Here is a 15,562-nt window from a genome sequence, read left to right as displayed (position 1 = left end):
TTAGAGAATTTGCTGACTATATACTGTAAATTATCAGGATTATGATCTACATTTGTTTTTTTAACACAATGAAGTCCTCAAAAATATGTGCTTTGTCACACACACACACACACACACACACACACACACACACACACACACACACACACACACACACACACACACACACACACACTATATAGAATAGAAAACAAGTTACAGTGACACACACAGTATATAGAATAGAAAACAAGTTACAGTGTGTTGAACTACTTATCTGGAATGGTATATGTATAATCCTATGTTTATTAAGATTTATTTTGTCATACCAAACTACTGTCATATCCCCTTATAGGAAGTAAGCGTTTAACAATATATTGATAACATTATTATTTCATAATTTCTAATGAGAAATGAAAAAAGAAACATAAAAATAGAAATGTCAATGAAATGTAGTGTTTTTATTTATTTTGTGTATTATATTGTATTTTACAATAAAACCTACAGCTGAGAAAGAAGCAAATCCAATTTCAGATATCTTGCAATGTGATTACAAATAAACAATATGCCAGCGTATGCACTGTAGAATGTAGACAAAGTAATTGTTCCATATTTTATACTACTGACTAATGTACTGTATGTAACGTATCAGGTAAATGATCTGTTTATAAAAATGCTCGTTGCTTGGTAATGTATTCCAGGGCATCATCTAAAAATAAAAGTTCTGACAAAAAAAATAACCTCAGCAGCTGGACAATAATTAGGTCTTGCCTGTATTTTTGTTTTATTTTCTGGCAAGCAGGTAGTTGAATCAAAATGAAAACGTTATACCGCTCCATATTAGATCCCTGTGTCCCAAATTATGGATGTGTTAAAAAGTGTGTCAGTGAAATATATATATATATATATATATATATATATATATATATATATATATGTGTATGTATATGTATGTATGTACAGTATGTGTGTGTGTGTATGTTGAAGCTTAGGGAGTTGAAGGCTTTCAAAAAGGAATCACGACTTCAACATAATAGCCAAACAACACCACAAGACACTGCACAAAACAGTTTTCTCCTTTATGATGTAGAAGTACAAGCAATTTTGTAATCATCCTTTTCTTAAAATTGGTTGTATATAACCCTGCAGGTTTTTTTCTGCCTGCTGGACCCACTGTAACTTGGTGCTGAGGTAGCCAAGGGATTGGGGGAAAGTGTCCATTAGTGCAGGAGCTCTAACAAAAAAGGTGCAAAGTGCACAAAAGGAGCTCCAACACCCGGTAGCGCCAACTGGCCGGGCCAGAAGTCCCGGCTGTCCCACCCTGTCAGCGTCCTTTGGCTGCAGTAAGTAGTGTGCTGTATCCTTCTGGCTGAGATGAGAGCACATGGATAGATGTGCTGCTAGCCAGAAGGATGGTGCTACCGGGTGTTGGAGCACCCTGCAGACTGCAGAGTGATCGGCGCAGCCTGATGATGTCATTCGATGCGCGCTGCAAGCGGACGCCACACGTGCAGACACACGCCTGAAGCCAGTGACTGAGAGCTTGCTTCCACCGCAAACTGCCACAGTCAACACGTCGGGAGACAGCTGTACTCCATCGGGCTGCTGTATCCATACTGAGGGGCTGCTGCCCTGCATCACGGCGTCCTGAGCGATACCACAAGCGAGACGTGAGAGGAGAAGGGGAGTTATCCGGTGATCCTTACCCACCATCTGTTGCTGACTGGTAACATGTCCAAAACATGTACTGCTAGTAACTATTGAACCGATGTACGTGCAATACTCACCTGTTTTATCACATTATAATTTTATATACTACACTATGAGGTTTTTTGCGCTGTTTCTTTTGTCTTTGCAACAAGAGAGGGGTCAGCAACCCAGCCACATTTGTGACAGGAAACAACCACAGCTGCAAATGAGGAGCCCAGCAATGAGGATTCTACCCAGGAGGGAGAGGGAAAATAGGCCGATGTCAGTTACATAATAGCAAGATATATATGTTGCCAAGTCAGGATTACACTATAGCACTTTACACTATAGCACTTTGCGGGTTGGCCCGGGGGGCAGGCGGGCAATTGCAACACGGGTCAGTCTGATTTTGAAGAGTAAGACTGGCAGCTCCCAGGAAAAGAAGAAACTGCAGTTACAGATCCAACCATAGATAGCGTCTGTGAGCTGCCAAATCTCATGTGGCTGCTCCTCTGGGGCAGTTCTCTCTACAGCCCCCCCCCTCCTGTTGGTTCCTGCAGGCTAGCGTATGAAGGTCGGTTAATCTGTGTCTGTCAGTTTGTCTGTTAGTCATTGTGTCTGTGTGTGTGTGTGTGTATGTGCAGGGCCGCTGACAGGGGGGACAGCTGGGACAGGTGTCCTGAGCCCGGTGGCTGGGGGGCACAGCCGGCGCTGCAAGTTGGGCCCGAACTCTGGCCAGGCCCGGCTGCTGGTCCTCTCGCGGCCCGGGACCTGGCTCTCCCTCAGCTGCAGGCCTCTGTCCAACACCGAGCTTCCCATGTTGCTGCACGATGGGCCTCTCTGACGTCAGCACGCCAGAAGCAAGCATGCCCAGCTTCTGGCACGAGCGCGCTGACATCGGAAGCTCGGCGTGGGGCAGAGGGAGAGAGGCCGGCAGCTGAGGGAGAGCCAGGGCCCGGCGGTGAGAGGACCGGCAGCTGGGCCTGACCAGGGGTCGGGTCCAACTTGCAGTGCCGGCTGAGCCTCCACAGCCACTGGACACGGCCTGACCATCCACAAGGGAAGTCTGTTTTTTTATATGTATTAGGGAGGTGGGGGTATTTTTTAAATTTATTGGGGAGGTGGGGGGGGGGTCTTTTTAATATGTATTGGGGGATGGGGGTCTTTTTTTAATATGTATTGAGGGGGTGGTGTCTTTTAATATGCATTGGGGGGTGGGGGTCTTGTTTATATGTATTGGGGGGTGCGGTATTTTTAATATGTATTGGGGTGGGGTCTTTTTTATATTATTGGAGTCTTTTTTATATGTATTATATGTATTGGGGGGTCTTTTTTATATGTATTGGGGGTCTTTTTATATGTATTGGGGAGGTGGGGGTCTTTTTATATGTATTTGGGGTGTGGGGGTATTTTTTATATGTATTGGGGGTCTTTTTTTATATGTATTAGGGGGGTGGGGTATTTTTAATACTTATGTATTGGGGTGGGTGTCTTTTTAATATGTATTGGGGGGGTATTTTTTAATATGTATTGAGGGTGTGGGGGTCTTAATATTCATTGGGGGGTGGGGGTGTATTTTTTAATATATATTAGAGGATGGGTCTGTATTTTTTTAATATGTATTGGGGTATATTTTTATTATGTAATTGAAACAGAGGAGAGATCCCGGTGGTCACTTCAAAGGCTCCATGAAGCTCAACCAAGTGTTATAATAGAAAAAACTTTATTGGTACAAAATGGTGAACATAGAAAAAACCTCTAACGGACTTTATCAAAGAGATCTCTCCATTTTACTTACTGCTGTTAGTGCTGGTCACCTCCGTTTCTTGTACACAGGAACTTTAGGACTGCTCATAGAGCAAGTTTTGGTAGCATCAGTATTTTCTTGGGGTCATACCCCCTCCTTTACCATTATTTTTATTATGTATTGGGGTATATTTTTATTATGTGTGGAGGTGCGTGTATTTTTATGTGCGGGGGGTGGGTTTATATGTATTTAGGGGGGTGGGTTTCTTTGGTATGTATTTTGTGGGGGGAGATTGAGTGAGAGTGGGGTAATTGATGGGAGGTGGGGGTGAGTGAGAGGAAAGAGGGGGGAGGGAGTGAGTGAGGAAAAGAGGAAGTAAGAGTGAGACGCAGGGGAGAGAAATAAATGCGAGGTGAGAGGGGGTGAGTGAGGAAGAGAGAGTGAGACGGAGGGGAGAGAAATACATGGGAAGAGGGTGGAAAATAGAGGGGCTCGTGAGGTGTGAAATGGGGGGGCTCGCAATACCACTGGGGGGGCGGATGTAACTCTAGTCCTGGGCCCCAGAAAATCTGTCTGTGGCCCTTTGTGTGTGTATTTGAATCAGTGCTAGTCACCATGTGTGGGAAGTGTGAGTGTGCTGGTCAGCGGGAGTCTGTGCTGGTCAGTGGGAGTCTGTGCTGGTCAGTGGGAATCTGTGCTGGCCAGGGAGTGGGAGTCTGTGCTGGTCAGTGGGAGTCTGTGCTGGCCAGGGCAGTCTGTATCGGTAAATCTGTTCTGTCAGCATCTGTAATCATGCTGGTCAGTGTGTATCTGTAAATCTATGCTGCTCAGGGTGTGCGAGTGTGCTGGTTCGTGCATATCTGTAAGTCTGTGCTGGTCAGTGTGCGTGAGTGTGCTGGTCAGTGTGTATCTGTAAATATGTGCTATATAGTGTGTGTGTTTGAGCGTTTGCAGGGCCGCAGACAGATCTCCCAGGGCCCAGGACTAAAGTTAACACCGGGGCCCACCACCCCGTGTCAGCGAGCACCCCCATTTCACACCTCACGAGCCCCCTCCTCTATTCCCCCCTTCTTCCCATGTATTTCTCTCCCCTCTGTCTCATTTCCCCCCCTCTTTTCACAATCACTCCTCCACCTCACCCACTCTATTACACACCCTCTTCTCTCACCCTCCCCCCTCCATCAATTACTCCACTATCACTCAATTCTGCTCCCTCAATCCCCCCTCACCACACTCATTCCCTCCTCCCTGGCCTCACACATACAATCCCACCCATAAAATAATTACCAAAAAAAAACCACCCCTCCAAATACAACCCCCTAAATACATACAGTACAAAGAAAAAAAAACAAATACATACAACCCCCCCACCCCCCAAATACATACGAAACACCCCACCACCCAAATACATACAAAAAAACCCTCTCCAAATACATCCAACCCACCAAATCATACAACCACCCCAACCCTCAAATACATACTGTACAACCCCCCCGCCCCCCCCAAATAGATATGGAAAAAAAAACACCACCCAAATACATACAAAAACCACCTCACCTCCCGCCCCCCAAATAAATACAAAATACAGAATTACCTACCTTGGGGATGGTCCCAGACCTCTCCTGTCCCGGCTCTCCCCCGGCTGCTGCTGGCCTACCCCAACGTCTTTGCTCGACTTCCGGTCCTCTCTTTGCCACAGGGCCCCGGCTCTTCTCAGCTGCGGGCCTCCTTCACTGACACTATCCCATGCTGAGCCTCTGACGTAGGTGTGCACCAGGGCTCACTCTCATGCCGGTGCGCATGGGCAACTGGGCCTAGCTTGCTTCCGGTGCACTCCGACATCAGAGAGGCCCGGCGTGTGCCGACATCAGAGGCTCGGCATAGGACAGTGTTATTGTCAATGAGAGAGGCTCGCAGCTGGGAAGACCCGGGTCCTGGCGGCAATGGGAGGCAGCAAGGCAAATAAGATAGGCCCGATCAGAGGTCGAGCCCAACTTCCAACACCAGCCAGGCCCCCCTGCAGCTACTGGGCCCGGCACACTTTTCCCAGGTCTCGCACCCTGGTGGCAGCCAGAGAGATTGTGCTAGTTAGTAGGTGCCTGTAAATCTGTGCTGGTCAGTGTGAGAGTGTGTGTTGGTCAGTTTTTAGTTGTGGTGCTTGTCAGAGTGTGTGTAAGAATTTGTGCTGTCAGTGTGATTCTGTGCTGGTCAGTGTGTGAGAATGTATGCTGGTCAGTGTGTCTGGGCTGGTCAGTGTGTGAGAATTTGAGCTGGTCAGTCTATGTGTGGGTGTGTGATTGCTTTGCAGGCTGGTGTCTCTGTGTGTCTTGCTCTTTCAAACACTTTTTCAAAAGCCAAAATTGTAAAATCTAACCTACAGATCTGGCGCTACTGTATTTACTTTCATGGTGGGCGCAAGGAAAAGTGCTGATGGATGGAGCCCATTCACAGCTCCCCCACACCCACAAGGCGGGGGTACCTCTTCTGAATAGGACTCCACAGCGTTAATGCTACCAGGCCGCAATCAGTTTAATAGCTGCGCAGAGAAAGCTCCTTGCACAGCTCTTACGGCAAATCTCACTATTTTAATTATTTTTATTGAAGCAGGGGGTTTCCGGAGCTGAACCCCATTAATTTGAGGTGTGAGGACCCCCTGTTTACCGAGTTAGTGTTTGATTTTATTGTAAAGTATATTTTACTGTATGTTGTAATGTATATTTTTTATGCTTCTTAATGGGCAAAAGTGCTAAATAGGATCTGGCTAATAGGGCTATTTACCATTACTGTGTATGTGTGTGTGGAAAGGGGGTTGTTGGGAGTATAGGGTGTGGGTGATGAGGGTAGCTGTCCCGGGGAGGGTGGTTAGGCCTCCCCGGAGGGGTAGCGGCGGGTTAAGGTAATTAAGGGGGGTTATTAATGTATTTTAATTGTGAATGTATTTTTTTAATTACAGCTTCAAATTGATTTCCAATGTGCCTATCTAGGCTCTCAATTGAGAGCATCTAGTTATCCACAGTGACAATCAATGGTGTTACGTTTCAAATGTATTTGTGAGGATTCGGGGATTGCGTCCCTTGCTGCGCGGTTCCTCCTCTTTACATAATAGTACTGCAGCAGCTGCTGCCTCCGATCTGCCCTCTGCTGGTGCGCGCACCCCCGCTCTGTTTACAGAGCGCGTGCGCACCCGCGCCTCTTCTACCAGGTCACAGACCTTAGCTCCGCCCCCTCAGTCACGCCGCACCTCCGCTGCGCGCGGCGTGCACGCGTGACATCGCGCAACGAGCCCCAGCTGCGAGTCAAGATTGCTGTGAGCCCTTGTCTCCTGCAGCCTATCCTTTGCATCTGCAGAGGCTCCGCCTCCACTCCGCCTCCTCTCCTACTGGTTCCTGTCTCCTATAAGAAGCTTCCTCTTCCTGTCATACCTTGCTGAACATAACCTTGTGTAGCCTTTGCGTGTGCCTGTCTTGTCCAGCCCAGTCTTGTCTTGTTCTCTGCAGTTAACCTCTCGTGTACCGACCTGGCTTTGCATTTGGATTCTCTCTGGCTCCTGACCCCTTGCTTACGGATAACGACGACGAGTACCTCTCCAACCCCAGACCACAGGCTTACGGACTCCAACTACGTGTATCTCTCCAACCCACGGACCCCGGCAAGTATTGGATTAACCCTTTCTACATACCCAGACCCAGCAACGCTACAAACCACCTTCTGGGCTCGCCTCCGCTACTGTGGGTGTGTGGCACAGTCCTTCCCACCTCAGTGCCGGGGTCAGGTCATGTTTATGGGCTCGCGCAAGCGTTACAGTATTTTATTAAAACATTTTGGTAATTACTGTATATGTATTTTATTTTGGTTAATGCCAAAAAACACTATTAGCCACATTTTACTAATAGGAATATTGGGCATTAGTCTAGGTGGGGGGCAGGGGGGGTGAGTGGTAAGGCCACACGGGGGGGAGGGGTTGGAAAGGTATAACCCCTTCATTACCTTAGCGGTTAGCCACTAAGGTAATGAAGCTTTGCTTTTATTTTGTTTCTAAGGCCTAGGACATAGTAAAATCAGCATCGCTGAGGCGGGCTGAGCCGCACTGAACAGATGCACAAAGCCCCTGCATTTGTAATCAGCGTGGCTATAGTTTCTCCCTCCGCATGCGTGCTGATGCGTGCGGAGGCTGAGAAAATCAGAAGATACAGGCAAGTTTGAAATTTTGCCGCTTGGGGGAGCGTAGGAGCGGTCACGTGACCGCTCCCATCCAATGGGGCTGCAGCCGGCATTTTACCTACTGTGTCAGTGAGATAGAGCCACCAGACCAGCCAGAGTAGAGGCAGCACAGAGGTGTGTGTGTGTGTGTCACTGTGTGTGTGTGTCACTGTGTGTGTCACTGTGTGTGTGTGTCACTGTGTGTGTGTGTCACTGTGTGTGTCACTGTGTGTATCACTGTGTGTGTCACTGTGTGTGTGTGTGTGTCACTGTATGTGTGTGTGTCACTGTATGTGTGTGTGTCACTGTATGTGTGTGTGTCACTGTGTGTGTGTGTCACTGTGTGTGTGTGTGTCACTGTGTGTGTGTGTGTCACTGTGTGTGTGTGTGTCACTCTGTGTGTGTCACTGTGTGTGTGTCACTGTGTGTGTGTGTGTGTCACTGTGTGTGTGTGTGTCACTGTGTGTGTGTGTGTCACTGTGTGTGTGTGTGTCACTGTGTGTGTGTGTGTGTGTGTCACTGTGTGTGTGTGTCACTGTGTGTGTGTGTGTGTGTCACTGTGTGTGTGTGTGTGTCACTGTGTGTGTGTGTGTGTCACTGTGTGTGTGTGTGTGTGTGTGTGTGTGTGTGTGTGTGTGTGTGTGTGTGTGTGTCACTGTGTGTGTCACTGTGTGTGTCACTGTGTGTGTCACTGTGTGTGTCACTGTGTGTGTGTGTGTGTCACTGTGTGTCACTGTGTGTCACTGTGTGTGTCACTGTGTGTGTCACTGTGTGTGTCTGTGTGTCAGTGTGTGTGTCTGTGTGTCAGTGTGTGTGTGTGTGTCACTGTGTGTGTGTGTGTGTCACTGTGTGTGTGTGTGTGTGTGTCACTGTGTGTGTGTGTGTGTGTCACTGTGTGTGTGTCACTGTGTGTGTGTGTGTGTGTGTGTCACTGTGTGTGTGTCACTGTTTGTGTGTGTGTCACTGTGTGTGTGTGTGTCACTGTGTGTGTGTGTGTCACTGTTTGTGTGTGTGTCACTGTTTGTGTGTGTGTCACTGTGTGTCGGTCACTGTGTGTCGGTCACTGTGTGTCGGTCACTGTGTGTCGGTCACTGTGTGTCACTGTTTGTGTGTGTGTCACTGTGTGTGTGTGTCACTGTGTGTCGGTCACTGTGTTTGTGCCACTATGTGTCACTGTGTGTGTGTGTGTGTGTGTGTGTGTGTGTGTGTGTGTGTGTGTATATTTATCAAAGTTGCACAATGTTAATAAATAATTTATTCTCACAACATGTCTTTTTTTTAAATTTTTTAAATATTATATAATATACGCACACACGCACACACACACACACACACACACGCACACAGGTTCCCCAGTGACACACAAACACACAGACCACTTCAAAGTGACACACACAGTTACCCAATGACACACACATACACACACACTGACAGCTACCAAGTGACACACACACACACACAGTGATACCCGCCTCCCAAGCGCGCTTGCTGTCTCCTCTGCCAGGACAGCAAAAAGCTTCTGGTAGAGCGAGCGGCAGCAAGCAACAGCGAGCAGCAGCACCAAATTCTTTACTATGTCCCAGGCCTAATACACAGTATTGAAGCAAGGGGTCTCCAGAGTTGAACCCCATTCAGTTAAGGTCCAGGGACCCCATGCTTCCTGAGGTACAGACCTCTCCATATCGGGTGCTGGTATCTTGGGGCTGTTTAAATGTTCCTGTCACGTGGGCCGTGGCGAGGGGGATTTAAACTTGTAGGAGATATCGCCACCCTGGACCTAAAATGAATGCAGTTCAACTCCGGAGACTCCCTGCTTCAATACTGCGTACTAAAAATAAAATTGTGAGATCTGCTGTAAGAGCTGTGTGGGGAGACACAGGGAGACTACTTTTCTCTGCTTTCTCTGTGCAAACTCTTACAGACTGGTGGCGGCCTGTTAAAATTAACGTGGCGGAAGTCTCATTCAGTAGCAGCTACCCCGCTACGGTTTTCCCTTCTGGGAAATTTACTCTCAGCTGGAAACAATCCTGGCTACTTGTTTCTTTTTATATATCTTTTTAAATCTAACCTGAAGCAGGTATTTACAACTAAAAAATTTTTAGGGGGAGCTGAAGGGCACACACATAATTCTAAAAACAGCATTGTTTCAATCGATTTTCTGTGAGCATTCTGTCAATATCCAACATTAATACATTTCTATTTAACTTTTTTTCCTCTATTCTGCACTGGATTGTACTCCATTTTTTGTATACTGTATATCTAGCCTACGCCCTGGTTCTATGATTATCATTGTTGTAATTTGTCATCTTCCTTGGTAATGGAAAATGCCAAATGGCAAATTGCTCACTAGTAAGCCCATAAAAATAGTGATGCCCTTGAGATGCTCAAGAAGTCTTGAAATAATATGGCTCATAATTATTAAGCCATGCTATTCTATTAGACATCTTCCAGAACCATAAGACACCTTACAGATATTTTAAATGAAATGGGCTGTAACGTGTCTTCTGATACTCTAAGAAGTTTTATGGAATAGCACCGTTTCGTGTGTATGGCCTTATAAGCTTCACATTCCAAAGACATACCCTACTATTCACTTGAATGTAAGTTATTGCAGTCTTATCAATGTTAACCTAATTCACATTACACTGAATAGAGGCCAGGGACATTAGTGACTGATTTCTTGCAGGAAACAAATTTGCCGCAGAACATTTTTTAAACACAAGGACATTTAAGACACTTATTCTCCATAACTTGAAGTTTCTAGAATAATGAAAGGTTTAGAAAAATGATGTACCTATTCAGTACAAATCTCAATGTCAGAGATTACTACAATATGCAAATAATTTTTTCTGATGTTGCATTACGTAAAAAAGGCTTACGTTGTACTTGGTGCTCCAATTTATTTTTGATAGCAGAGCTGATCTTGCTTATTTAGATGTCTCTGAAAGAAAGAATATGGACTACAGTTACTAAAATAAATTGGACAGCTATTTGAAAACGAAACTGTTAATTGAAAAGCGGAAAAGTTAGTCAACTGCAACCCCAATGAAAAAGTCTTAAACTTAGGCCACGGGCATGGTCAGCGCTTAGTCACTGACGCTTGGCAGTCGCTCGCGCACGCGACCACAGGTGTGCGGAAGCGTAGCCGACAATCCAATTTAAATTTGCGCGCTTAGGGGAGCAGAGGGCCGGTCACGTGAGCGGTTCGCCCAATGAGGGTGAACCAGCTCCGTGACGTCATTGGCCCGCCCACATACACGCCCCCGGACGGGGCGCTGACTAAGGCCAGGGAAAGCACCCGCTTTCCCTCAGCCTCCACGCGCCTCCACTCGGCTGAAGTCCCTATGGACAGCCTTAGTCCTGATCTAGCTTCCCACTGTACGGTATAAGAGACGTCTCAAACATGATATCACAAAAGAGTATTAACACTGATCTACAATAATCCCACACATTCTTTCTCTCCTCCACTATTAATCAGGCTGTAATTTCTTCCTACTGTACTGTATGTTTTGTGAGGGGAGCAGTTTACAAATCCCCTTTATCATCCTGCGAGTCACCATGCTCCAAATACGTGGAAGGATCTTGCATTCAATCCATGTACCTTTGCTGAGTGCGTAAAACTGTATGTGACCCCAAAAAGGGACATGATACCCTGCAGTTCTAGTTCTAGCTGTCGTTCTCTCTGTCTCCCTCTGCTCAGACGGAGTTTGCAAAACCTCGCTCTGAACTCTATAACCGTAAATGGTTTAGGTCGCGTGCTGCCAGGGATAAACACATGGACAAAAGGGATATGTGTGTAAGAGACACACAAAAAGATCCCCACTAGGGCGCACCGCAGACCTGAGTGGTATTAGATCCTGGTCTATAGATGCACTAAACATACAACATATATACTTTATTAATAATTAAAATTTTACCTTAAAAAACCCGGAAGCTTCGGGTTTAATAATGTTACGTTTAAATATGAAGCTACTCTAAGGGTCCACATACTGCTTAAACTTTGCTACTATTCTCAGTAAAAGTGATAGATATTTTGATCCTGCAATAAGTGTAGACCGGCATATGAATAATGCTATCCTGCGGGAGGCCACCCACATGTTAACACAGTCGCGCGTCCTAACACCGCCGTACCATTGTATGTTACACAAATAAAGCCAGCACTGACGTTCATATGGCTGGTAGTTGGCGTGCGGTCTCCAATAGATGATTAAGCTGCACTGCTGTTATTGACGGCTATCGCTACATGTTGGCATAAATCAGTGCTAGTATACCATTGCAATACATTAGCAACACATACCTGCAGGAAGATACTCACTGTGTCCACGGAACAGTATTGATTTTTGTACTAATGCTGCTGTCTCGCGAGCATTATCAACACGTGACCACGGTCACACTCCACTGCACTCCACGGATGCACGATCGAATATAGGATATGATAATAATATAAACTATTGACCACACTGCTTGATCCATCACTACAGCATAGACACGAACACATATTGTGTGTCTAAGCTGCAGTAATTATACCACACGAGCACACAATATTAGGTGTAGCTCTATCTGGCACTACTGCAGGACAAAATCTCCAACTACGTGATTACATAGTGGCACCACTGTGTGTGATAATATACTTCTCATGCCACATCACGTACCTGCTAAAGGCAATACACAATGGGATGTGTCTGGGAGCAGCAGCTGTAGATATACTTCAGAGTATTAACATCAGGAATAGCAGCCAGGAGTTACACAACTACCATCACGTGGAGTCTGATAGATATAGCGTGATTCTCTATGCGCATACTTACCAATGTATGTGTTGAAATGGTATGGCTGTCTAAACACTAGCATTATATCTACACAGCACATGTCAAGAGTATTTCTAAGACTCCTATACCCATAGAATAGGTGCATCCCTATACCAATAATTATGGGACAAGCTTCCAATAAGTTATCACTATCCATTCACCAACATTGAGCAACTTATTTGTGTATACCTAGCCAGCATTACTGATTTATTTTCCTCTTTACATAATATGGTATATATAAAGGTATATTAATACCTCATCCAAAGGGACTTTTCAAGAGGAGTATCAGTGATAGTGGCATACAAGAAGATATACCTTCTGATTTACTGAGTGGCCTGACACCTTAGCAATATCAGTAGCTTCCGGGTTTTTTAAGGTAAAATTTTAATTATTAATAAAGTATATATGTTGTATGTTTAGCGCATCTATAGACCAGGATCTAATACCACTCAGGTCTGCGGTGCGCCCTAGTGGGGATCTTTTTGTGTGTCTCTTACACACATATCCCTTTTGTCCCTCTGCTCAGACACCTGAGGAAACCGGAGGTTCCGGTGAAACGCATAGAGTGGCACTATCCTAGTTGAATGGAGGATGCAGTACGCAGCGCTACCTACCCAATTGCCCGCCCCCGATCCAGCCGGGAGATTCAGACCGGAAGTGCGGGACGTGAGACTGAGCAGAGCAGAGGGAGACAGAGAGAACGCCAAGAGACCTCGAGCGGCTGTGCTCCAGATATTATCCAAATGCTAATTTGTCTTTGAGACCTTGTGAGTGCATTTCGAATCACTTTTATTAGATATTTTTTTTTATACAAGTACACTCTATGTTGAGTCCTTTACTTTAACAGTAGAAGTGACCAGACCAGAAGGGCTCAAAAGAATACCTGAGAGACTATTTCATCATATCACCACTGTTGTGAAAACGCTTATAAAGAATGAATAGTTTGTGAGTACACATCTCATAGGATACAGAGACTGAAAGATCACACTACTGTTTTACATATTGCACTATATTTTGTATATTTCTATTTCATATACATCTGCGCTCCCCAAACACTTGGACCACTAGTTGGCATACATGCTTGAACACTCTGGTATACACAAACATGTATAGATAGCATGGAATACACACAGACATGCTGCAAATCTAATACACAAATTCTTCTGGGATACATGATTACATTGATTTATTATCTAAAAACAATGATAAACAACACATTGACCTAAAGTATACACAGGTCTTTGTGCCTTTGACAATGACACAAAAACTTGCACAAATAGACACACGACAGATGCATGGAAACACAAATATGTTCACATACATGTACACAGACACACCAATACTACAACACATAATACACAAAATGATATACAGAACAATATCAAATTAATCAGCATGTTAACTTGTTCACATCCTGATATACACGCTCACAGATACTGTACGTACGGCATTCATAGGAACATGAATAGAATGAAACACACGCCGACATACAGAAATGCAGAATGTACTCTGACGCATGAACTAATAAAGGACACTGACTCATACACAGGTAAACGCAGGCATTATTACACAGAATGGCTCGAACATCTATAAACTCTCATTCTCTTTGATAGCAAAATTAATAAACCACTTTATCCACTTCACAATTAAAGAGCCTGAAAAGCATTGTATACTCCGGGGTTGCACTGTACTTACTGTACACCTCTCACTGTATCATCTCAATCCCTTAACAGTGCTTTGATCATCTTTTTGATAACACACACATACTGTATGTCAATAGAAATGTGCCCTTTTTGCTGTCAAAAGTCCAATAAATACAGGGTACATGTACAAGGTATTCCCCCTCTGAAAGCAATTGAAATACTAAATATTAAATACAAATTCTTACCTTCCCTCTATGGCAAAGATGATTATCAGGATGTGGATATTGTGCTAAATGTCCCTGCAATTTGCATGAGGAGACCAGTCTGTGTGTTTGTTGTATGTTGTGTATTTTCTTGACGTTTATTCTTTCTACTTGTATTTCCCCTGCCACCCAGCTTCCCTCTCTGTCTCTCTCTGGGAAAAGTAGGTCACTGTGTTGTGTGGTCTCAGGGAAGGAGGAGCTCTAGTTGAGCTCCAACCTCAGGCACAGATCAGTGAAATAAACTCCTGAACATACATTTGAGCATAAACAATATGTTTGTTTTAAACCACTTTAACGCTACTGTATAGTACAATATAGGATTTTAGAAAAGAAATAAACATGTATAATTATGTATTTATGCATATTTACTGTACAGGCAGTCCTCGGTTATCCGACACAATGCGTTACTCAAAATGGCGTTGTAAAGCGAAACGTTGTAAAGCGAAACACATTTTCTCATAGGAACACTGTTTAAATGAAAGGTTCCGTTCCTGAAGGCATTTTTAACCCTAAAATACACCAAATATTTTATGCAGGCAATAAGATATGCAGCACACACATACATTATATAGTGTATATACTGTATTATATATATAATATAACATAATAAATAATATATTATATAATATAATATTATATAGTATAATATTATATATATACGCTCTTACGGCGCTTTGCAACGTTGTTTATGTGAATGTGTATATATATATATATACACACAAAGTTGCAAAGCGTCGTAAGAGCGTTGGATAAGCCATTTTGGCGTTGTAAAAATGAATATAGGTATGCATTGCATAGCGTTGGATAAGCCATTCGTTGTAAAGCGAAGCGTTGTACATCCTTTACATTACAGGGGAGGGCAATCTTTTTCCCCTGCGCCCCTCTGCCGGCTGTCCTGCTCTCCGCGCACCCCCCTCCCTCCCTCCTTCCTTACCATAGTTCTGGGAGTCATGACGTCACATTGCCATAGCAAAGCGACGTTACATGACCCCGCTGTGTCATTTGACGCCGCGTTGCCACGGTGACGAGTTTCCAGATGTCAGCTGAACCATGGTAAGTAAGGTTTACAGAGACCTTCGCCGCTTCCCCGGCACGTAATTTGACAAGCAGGCTGGCAGTACTGTGTGAATCCCCGCCCCCGGGACACGCCTCCTGCCGGCCGATTGGACCTCGGGCGGAGCACCCGCCCATGCAAGCCTTCACAGTGAACACTCCACCCTCTGGTCCAGCCAGCCC

At 45.1% G+C, this 15,562-nt stretch overlaps 1 protein-coding gene across 2 annotated transcripts in view; it reads right to left on the bottom strand.

Moving 5' to 3' along the window:
• LOC142495561 (F-box/LRR-repeat protein 21-like) overlaps window positions 1-14,510 on the bottom strand; it is a 32,376-nt gene extending 17,866 nt beyond the window's left edge. The window contains exons 1-2 of one of the 2 annotated variants that reach the window (XM_075601198.1): window positions 14,309-14,510; window positions 10,495-10,556 (exon numbers count right to left, since the gene is read on the bottom strand). The gene's annotated coding sequence lies outside the window, so the exon portion shown is untranslated. The remainder of the gene's footprint in view (window positions 1-10,494; window positions 10,557-14,308) is intronic. The other variant, XM_075601199.1, reaches the window with a different exon arrangement.
• Between the last annotated feature and the right edge of the window lie 1,052 nt (window positions 14,511-15,562).

Source organism: Ascaphus truei, chromosome 5, assembly GCF_040206685.1.
Source record: "Ascaphus truei isolate aAscTru1 chromosome 5, aAscTru1.hap1, whole genome shotgun sequence".
Taxonomy (NCBI): domain Eukaryota; kingdom Metazoa; phylum Chordata; class Amphibia; order Anura; family Ascaphidae; genus Ascaphus; species Ascaphus truei.
This window is presented reverse-complemented; position numbering and strand designations above follow the sequence as displayed.